The sequence below is a fragment of the Nicotiana tomentosiformis genome, chromosome 5 (genome assembly GCF_000390325.3).
Source record: "Nicotiana tomentosiformis chromosome 5, ASM39032v3, whole genome shotgun sequence".
Classification (NCBI taxonomy): domain Eukaryota; kingdom Viridiplantae; phylum Streptophyta; class Magnoliopsida; order Solanales; family Solanaceae; genus Nicotiana; species Nicotiana tomentosiformis.
The window spans coordinates 128,327,375-128,337,385 of record NC_090816.1 but is presented as its reverse complement, the minus strand read 5'-3'; positions in this window follow the sequence as shown (position 1 = coordinate 128,337,385).

Below are 10,011 nucleotides of genomic sequence, written 5' to 3'. Positions count from 1 at the left end.
AAATTGAAGGTTATGGGAAGATATTCCTGAAGATGACTTTCGGAAAGGTGTTAACACTCAACAACGTTCTTCATGTTCCTACTATTAGGAAGAATTTAGTTTCTACTTCTTTGCTTGTTAAGAATGGATTCAAATGTATATTTGTTTTTGATAAAGTTGTTGTAAGCAAGAATGAAATGTATGTTGGAAAGGGTTACCTCACAGAGGGCCACTTCAAACTAAATGTAATGGTTGTTGACAGTATGAATAAAATTTCAGCTTCTTCTTATTTATTAGAGTCAAATGATTTATGGCATATTCGTTTAGGACATGTCAATTACAAAACCTTGCGGAAGTTAATTAATTTAGAAGTATTGCCTAAATTCGAGTGTAATAAATCAAAATGTCAAATATGTGTTGAGTCTAAGTTTGTAAAACATCCTTATAAGTCTATTGAAAGGAATTCAAATCCTTTAGACTTAATTTATACTGACATTTGTGATATGAAGTCGACACCATCTCGAGGTGGGAAAAAGTATTTTATTACTTTTATTGACGATTGCATTCGATATTATTATGTTTATTTGCTTAATAATAAGGATGAAACAATTGAAGCATTTAAGCAATACAAGAATGAAGTGAAGAATCAATTGAATAAAAAGATCAAAATGATCGGTGTGGAGAATATGAATTTTCGTTTGCAGAAATATGTTCGGAATATGGAATTATCCATCAAACTACTGCATCTTACACACCTCAATCTAATGGAATTGCGGAAAGAAAAAATCGGACATTAAAGGAAATGATGAATTCTTTATTAATAAGTTCTGGATTACCGCAGAGTTTGTGGGGCGAAGATATCCTTACAGCTAGCCGAATACTCAACAGAGCACCCCACAGCAAAATGCAATATATTCCATATGAAAAATGGAAAAGAAGAAAACCCAACTTGAAATATTTCAAAGTGTGGGGGTGTCTATCAAAGGTACAAGTTCCTTTACCTAAAAGGGTTAAAATCGAACCAAAAACAGTTGATTGCGTTTTTATTGGATATGATACAAACAGTAAAGCATGTCGATTTTTTGTTCATAAATCCGATAATCCCGAAATTCATGTTAATACGGTAATGGAATAAGATAATGCTGAATTCTTTGAAATCATCTATTCGTATAAAACTGAATGTGAGTCGTTAAGTGAAAGACCTAAACGACCTCGGGAAGAATCAAAGGAAAATACTCCAAGTATAGAAGATCCAAGGCGTAGCAAACGTCAAAGAACATCTACTTCCTTTGGACCAGATTTTGTGACATTCTTATTTGAAAATGAGCCTCAAACTTTTAAAGCAGCTATGTCATCTTCTGATTCAACATTTTGGAAAGAGGCAGTCAATAGTGAGATTCAATCAATTTTGGATAACCATACATAGGAATTGGTAGATCTTCCTCCGGGAAATAAGCCTTTAGGTTCGAAATGGATCTTTAAACGGAAAGTGAAAGCTGATGGAACTATTGACAAATATAAGGCAAGACTTGTTGTCAAAGGTTATAGACAAAAGGAAGGCCTTGATTACTTTGACACTTACTCGCCAGTAACGAGGATAACATCTATTAGGGTGTTAGTGGCACTAGCTACCGTGTATGGTCTTGAAATCCATCAAATGGATGTTAAAACAGCTTTCTTAAATGGAGAATTAGAGGAAGAGATTTACATGGAACAACCTGAGGGTTTTGTAGTTCCTGGTAAAAAAAAAGAAAGTGTGCAAACTTGTTAAGTCTCTTTATGGACTTAAACAAGCACCCAAATAATGGCATGCCAAATTTGACCAAACAATATTGTCAAGTGGGTTTAAAAACAACGAGTGCGACAAATGTGTTTACATTAAAAACACTCCAGGTCATGAAGTCATTATTTATTTATATTTTGATGACATGTTGATAATGAGCAAAAACATGATAGATATAAATGCTACTAAGCGCATGTTGGCTAGCAAATTCGATATGAAAGACTTAGGAGTTGCTGATGTGATCTTAGGAATCAGAATTCACAAGACTCCACAAGGTCTAGCATTATCACCATCTCACTACATTGAAAAGGTACTTGACAAGTTCAAGTATTTGGATTTTAAAATTGCCAAGACTCCAATTAACGTGAGTTATGCACTTCAAAAGAATGAAGGTGAAAGTGACTCACAACTGAATTATGCAAGAGTATTGGAAAGTTTGATGTATATCATGAATTGTACGCGACCAGATATAGCATGTGCTATTAGTAAACTGATTCGGTTTACAAGTAATCCCAATCACATACATTAGATGGCAATGAAACGAGTTTTGGGGTATCTCAAACATACCCAAAATTACGCTTTGCATTATAACAAATATCCCTCCGTGATCGAGGGATATAGTGATGCAAATTGGATCACTGGATCATCTGAAGTTAAATCCACGAGTGGATATGTTTTCACAATTAGGGGTGGAGCAGTGTCTTGGAAATCATCCAAACAAACGTGCATCGCACGTTCTACAATGGAATCTGAATTCATAGCTTTAGATAAGGCCGGTGAAGAAGCTGAATGGCTCCGGAATTTCTTGGAAGATATTCCATTTTGGCCCAGACCTTTGACACCTATTTGTATACATTGTGATAGTCAAGCGGCAATAGGCAGGGCAGGGAGCGTTATGTATAACGCAAAATCTCGTCATATACGATGGAGACACAATACCGTTAGACAACTACTCTCTAGTGGTGTTATCACAATTGACTACGTAAAGTCAAGAGATAACGTGTCGGATCCACTTACAAAAGGCCTATCTAGAGAGGCAGTTGAAAGATCATCAAAGGGAATGGGGTTAAGGTCTAGGACAAGTCATCATGGCAGCAACTCTACCTAGCAGACTGGAGATCTCACAAGCTAGGTTCAAAGAGATCAAACAAAGTTATGAATGACGGTTCAACATTGTCAAATAACTCAACCCGGTCCGGTCAGGCCCGTTTTCTTTCCCGAATTATTTTAAATTTTCCCGTAATATTTCAAACAACCTGTTCCAAGAGCCATGACTGTTTCTGAAAGGTTGCAAACCTTTTCAGAAACAATGCCAGCAACTCTATAAATATACTTTGAATCCCAGAATCTTTCCTTATAAAATTTTTCTGATCTTTTTCTTCTTCTGCACAAAAAATTCAGTGTATTTTACAGCCTTCGAGTGGCTCGATGTTCACCGACGTTTTGGTACCAATACTCCGGTGAGTTAAATCGTTCTATTCTGGGAGGATATATTCCAGTACCTCGGGTATTTGAGGGAAATAATTTCCTTAAGGACAACACCGTTAGACAACTACTCTCTAGTGGTGTTATCACAATTGACTACGTAAAGTCAAGAGATAACGTGTCGGATCCACTTACAAAAGGCCTATCTAGAGAGGCAGTTGAAAGATCATCAAAGGGAATGGGGTTAAGGTCTAGGACAAGTCATTATGGCGGCAACTCTACCTAGCAGACTGGAGATCCCACAAGCTAGGTTCAAAGAGATCAAACAAAGTTATGAATGACGGTTCAACATTGTCAAATAACTCAACCCATTCTCGTGATGAAGAGAATGTTCAGAAATCGAGGTAAAGCATTAAGGCTTTTTGATGAGTCAACAAAGCTTAAAGGTTTTTTAATGATTTGCTAAGTCTGGCAGGATATGACCAGATAGTGTGTCTATAGGATTACACGTTTAGAAATCACTTATGTGAGTGTGAAGTGTAATCCGCTTCAAGAGGAATGAAAGTAAAGGCCCATTCTCTAAGAACTCATGAAACCAGGCAGTGTTTATGGCTGAAACGAACACAACCGTGTGAACCATAGATGGTTAAAGATTGATTGTGTGACTTATGTTGTCTAGGTATACAACAAAGCTCGACGGTTCAAAGATATCAAATCTACCGATTGATCGAGTATATCCGATATAAGTTCACTACGGAAAGTTCAAAGGGAAACCTACTTATCCAGATGCAATTAATTCTTGCATGTAAAACACACACGCGTCCATGCATTCCTTTATTTTATAGCCATTCCCCATTCATGTGGGGGATTGTTGGAATTTTAAGCTTGTGTAGCTTAAAGAGGGTGAATGAGAAATGAAGGGAATATGAAATATTTGAGTTTTCCTCCTTGGCAAAGGGACATTGTCCCATATTGGAGGAAGAAAAGGCTTTTGATGGGTATATATATATAATTGCTCTTCTTCTAGCTCTTAAAGAGTTAAGAAGAAGGCAAGCCTCGCGCCGTCGTCGTCGTCGCTCGCTCGGCTCGGCTTCGGCTTCGGCTTCAGATTTGGATGATTAATCTTTTTGGACAAAATTCCTTTTAATTATTTAATTAATTAATTAAATAATTAACGAAAATTTCAATCCGGAATAACCCATGACCCGTGACCTGGTCCGGTCAGGCCCGTTTTCTTTTTCGGATTTTCCCGCAATATTTCAAACAACCTGTTCCAACAGCCATGGCTGTTTCTGAATTGCAAACCTTTTCAGAAATAATGCCAGCAACTCTATAAATATACTTTGAATCCCAGAATCTTTCCTTACGAAATTTTTTGATCTTCTTCTTCTTCTTCTGCACAAAAATTCCTGTGTGTCTTACATCCTTCGAGTGGCTCGCTGTTCAGCGGCGTTTTGGTATCAACACTCCGGTGAGTTAAATCGTTCTATCCTGGGAGGATATATTCCAGCACCTCGGGTACTTGAGGGGAATAATTTTCTTAAGGACACACTGTGTATTCAGTGGGCTCGATTTATTCCTACAATATTTTTCCAGAAATTATTTCTTTAAACAAGTGTTACTAACTTTCTGTTTTATTTATATATTTCAGAAAGTTTAATGATTTAATTATTTATTAGAGCAATACAGATTTATAACATAATGTTGGTCTAGAGTGGGTTTTTGAGGTTTTTCTTAACTTCTTTATCTCATTTAGTATTAAATTTAATGTTGGTCTACAGTTCTGGCTTCGTCAAAAGCTGCCTCCACGGTCATTGATGCTGCTATTGCAGTTGAAGTTTCAAGGTTAATTTTTCATTTTTGTGTATGAGCCATCCTCAATTGATGATTGGAAACACAATTTATATAGCATTTATCTGCTACTTTCTGTGATTGTTTTAACTTATATTAATGTGGTGCTGATACATTATAGGAGTGCTATTTCTGAAGGTGATAAATTAAATAATATATTTACCTTCTTGTCAATTCTATTTTTCTTCCTCTATGTATAATCTTTTTTTTATGTTTATTACGATTTTACTTTCTAATTTTAACTCAAATTCTCTAAATTAACTATTCCATTTTATCACATGTAATTGATCTACACACCAGAAAGCAAGCTCTTTTGTGTCTCATATTTTTTTCAACTAAGAAATCCAAGAGACAAATGTCGCAAGGTTCAAAACACGATGGATAATAGATTCACTCCTTTACCATTTTTAGTTAAAGGAAGAATTCAATACCATATGACGAACGCCTAACCCATTGTAATGACCCACCCGATCGTTTTGAGTATTACAACCCTGTTTCTCCATTTACTGCTCAATTTATGCTTTACAGTTATTTTATGACTTACCGGGTTAGTTGGTTTGGGTCTGGAAGGATTTCGGAGTGAAATGAGACAATTAGTCTCATAATTGAAAATTTAAGTTAGAAAAGTTAACTGGATGTGGACTTATGTGTAAACGACCTCGAATTTGAATTTTGATGATTCCATAGCTCAGTATGGTGATTTTGGATTTAGGAGCGTGTCCAAAATTATTTTTGGAGATCCGTAGTGGAATTAGGCTTGAAATGACGAAAGTTGAATTTTTGAAAAGTTTGACCGGGGGGTTGACTTTTTGATATCGAGGTCGGAATCCGATTCTAGAATTTGAATAGGTCCGTTATGTCATTTATGACCTGTATGCAAAATGTGAGGTCAATCGGACATGATTTGATAGGTTCTGGCGTCGTTTGTAGGAATTGGAAGTTTCAAAGTTCATTAGGCTTGAATCTATGTGTGATTCGTGTTTCTAGCGTTGTTTGATGTGAATTGAGACATCAACTAAGTTTGTATGATATTTTGGGACTTGTTGGTGCATTTGGTTGAGGTCCCGGTGGCCTCGGGTGAGTTTCAGATAGTTAACGGATCAATTTTTAGACTTGGAGCATTGCTGAAAATTTTCTGATATTTTCAATTTTACCGATTTGAATCTCGAGAAGAGGCGATTTTTGGAAGATTTTCAAGAAAGACAATGGAGTAAGTGTTCTTAACTCAATATTGGTAAAATTACTCGAATCCATGGTTGTTTTAAACATTTAATTGGTGAAATAAGTTGAAAAATTGTGAAAATTCTCTTGGTTTAATTTGAAGATTTGAGGGTCGAGTTGAAGTCGGATTTGAGTAAAATTTATATGGTTGGACTCGTGGTTGAATGGGCGTTCATATTTTGTAACTTTTGTTGGGTTACGAGACGTGGGTTCCACGAGCGACTTTTTGAGTTTAGTTTCGGATTTTTGTAGGATAATATTAGTATTTTGATATGGAATTAATTCCTATAATTGTGTGGACTGAATAATATTTATTGTGGCTAGATTCGAGCCGTTCAGAAGTTGATACGCGCAAAATAAAATTTCTGGAGCAGTGTTTAGCTTGCTCGACATTGGATTCGTCTTGTTCGAGGTAAATAACTCTTCTAATATTGGAGCTGAGGGTATGAACCCTGATTATACGTTTTATGTGAATTGTTTGGAGGTGACTCACATGCTAGGTGACAGGCGTATGGGCGTGCACCGTAGAAATTGTGACGTAATTGGTTTTGTAGAATTGTGTAGTCAAATAATCTTGGCATTATCCATATAGTTTTATGTGTTAAAGAAATTAAGCTGAGAATCTTATTAAAAATCATGCTGAGGTTATATACCAGTATTATTGAGACCCATAGAAGTCATATTGATGTTCAATTATTTGTTTAAATTAAAATTTCATACTCAGTCATATTCCTTCATTTCATATCATATCTTAGTCTGTTATTATTTATTGATACACCATATCATCATTTTGGGTTAGTTTCATGACATTGTGAGCCCGAGAGACTGGAGAGAGTGATGACTGAGTGAGGCCGGGGGCTAGATTATGAGGTTATTATTATGGGATCGGTCTGCACGCCGCATCAAGTTTTATTTACTTATGCATGGATCTGGCTTATTATAGCGCTTGGGCTGAAGGAGCCCCTCCGGAGTCTGCACCCCCACAGTGAGCGTAGTTGATATATATGGAATGGATCTTCCCTGGGCATGGATCTTACCATAGATATATATATATATATAATGGATCTTGCCATAGATATATATATATTGAGGGATGGATCTTCCCTGGGCATGGATCTTGCCCGAAGCATTTATATTTAGGGATGGATTTTCCCCGGGCATGGATCTTGCCTGAAGCATTTATATTGAGGTATGGATTTTCCCTGGGTATGGATCTTGCCCGAATCATTTATATTGAGGGATGAATCTTCCTTAGATATGGATCTTGTCTGAATCATTGATATTTGGGGATGGATCTTCCCCTGGGTTGGATTGGCCATATACAGTACTGAGTGATTGAGTACTCTGAGAGTATGAGTACATGAGTTCATCTCTGAGATACATTGCATTGACATGCACACATGACATACATGCATAGAGATGTATTTTCCTCATGCTGTACGGTATCACGTCATTCATGACTTCTCACACATGTTGACACATGGGCATAGTGATGCATTTGTTTTACACTAGCTATCTGGAAGGAAAATAAAACATCTTATTTATTATTGAAAGGATTTTTGGAAAAATTACTGTTTTCAAACTTACTCATAATTTTGGCAACTTCGGTAAACGATTTGGGTTTTCACTGATATACTTGAAAGGCCGAACTATTTTCAGAAATCATGATTAAGGTGAGCATTTTATCTTTAAGTTACTTCTTTTATTACTTGCATTATCTTGTCATGAATTGTTATTGGTTATTGGAGCTGGACTTTGACCTTGGTACAAGCTCGTCACTACTTTCAACCTAAGGTTAAGTGTCACGATCCAAAATCTAATCATGGTCATGATGGCGCCTATCATGTTACAAGGCAAGCCTATTTCCCAAAATATTACTACTAAATCGATTATAAGAATTTAATAAAATATTTCCAACATTTGAATTTTTCATAAACTAAATCAACTCTAAATATAATTATAGAAAATACGGAAACGAGCCCCAAACATCAGGGTGTCACTAAGTCATGAGCGTCTAAATCTATGAACTAAGAAATAAAACTGTCTAACTGTCAATATAGTCCAAAAGAAGAAATGATAAAAGGAATAACAAGGTCCTGTGGACGCTAGCAGCTACCTTGCAGTCTCCAACGATAGCCGGCCTGAACTCAACGATCGCCGCGCTCTAACTCACCTGGATCTGCACATAAAGTGCAGGGTGTAGTGTGAGTACAACCGACTCAGTAGTAACAGAAATAACTAAGGAACTGAGTAGTAGTGATGAGCTAAGTAGAACAATTTAATTATTTCTTTATCACAATTTAAAATAAACAGAAATAAACAGGTAAATTCCATCAACTCAATAAATGCTACAAAGAAATTAATGGGTAAAATGCAGCAACATCAAAAGCAATGAATCCTCACAGCAATGTCACTCCATTACTCAGCACTCGGCTCTCGGCACTCGCACTCAGCACTCAACACTCAATAGGTACCTGCTCTCACTAGGGGTGTGTACAGACTCCGGAGGGGCTCCCAAAGCCCAAGCGCTAAGCACAGACAACTCACGTGCTGCACGGATAACTCACGTTCCATAATATCAATCCCTGGATCCGCACGGTCAACTCACGTGCTACGCAGACAATTCACGCGCTATGGTATCAATGCCTGGATCCGCACGGACAACTCACGTGCTGCACGGACAACTCACGTGCCTCAATCAAATACCTCATAACAGGCCCTCGCCCTCACTCAGTCATGTACCTCTCTAGCCTCACCATCATCAACAAATAAGGGAAACATAGCCCACGTTAAGTATCACAACATATCAGCAAAATAATAGGGACTGAGGTAAACATGTACAATAATATCTATGACTGAGTGCAAGTAATGTGAGCATGAATAAAGCCTGAGCATGATCTCTAACATCAAGGCAAACAAGTTCAACAACAAATAAACACATAACCACAGATAATAGCCATTAGGCCTCATAGCCTCACAGTACGGACCAAGTCTTAATCCCTCACGGTTCACACCCACACGCCTGTCACCTAGCGTGGGTATCGCTTCCAAACAATCACGTGATGTCAAATCTCCGGGTTTATACCCTCAAAGATAGAGTTAAAACTGTTACTTACCTTAACAGCGTAAAATCCTACTCCGGGATGCCCTCGTCTCTGGACTCGGTCTCCAAAAGCTCTGAATCTAACCAAAATCAGAATACTACTATCAACATAGGCTAAAGACTCGAATTCCACAATAAGAACTACATAAATAGGCCAAAAATCTGAAATCGGTCAAAACCCAACCCCGAGCCCACGTCTCGAAACTAGTCAAAAATAGCAGAATAACAAATCTCGTCCTCACCCGATTCTAACCATATAAAATTCATCAAAATCGGACTCCGTTTGGTCCCTCAAATCCTCACTTAAAGCTTTCTAAAATGCAAACCCTAACTCCGTCAATTTAACCCTAAACCCCTACTAATTTCATGGCTAATTAGTGGAAAAATATCATAAACGCGTGTAAATAAACCCAAGCGACTTACCTCACCGATGTCTCGTGATTCCCCCCTTAAAAAACACTGCCCAAAGCTCAAAACCGTTCAACAATGGTGGAAAAAGGGCAAAAATTCACGAAGTGCAACTTGTATAGGTTCTGCCCCAGGGATTCCGCACCTTCAGACCCTTTCTCGCACCTGCGGACTAGCATCTGCGGTCCCAGGTGCGCATCTGCGAAAGTCACTTAAACGCCAAGCTTCGCACCTCCGGCTG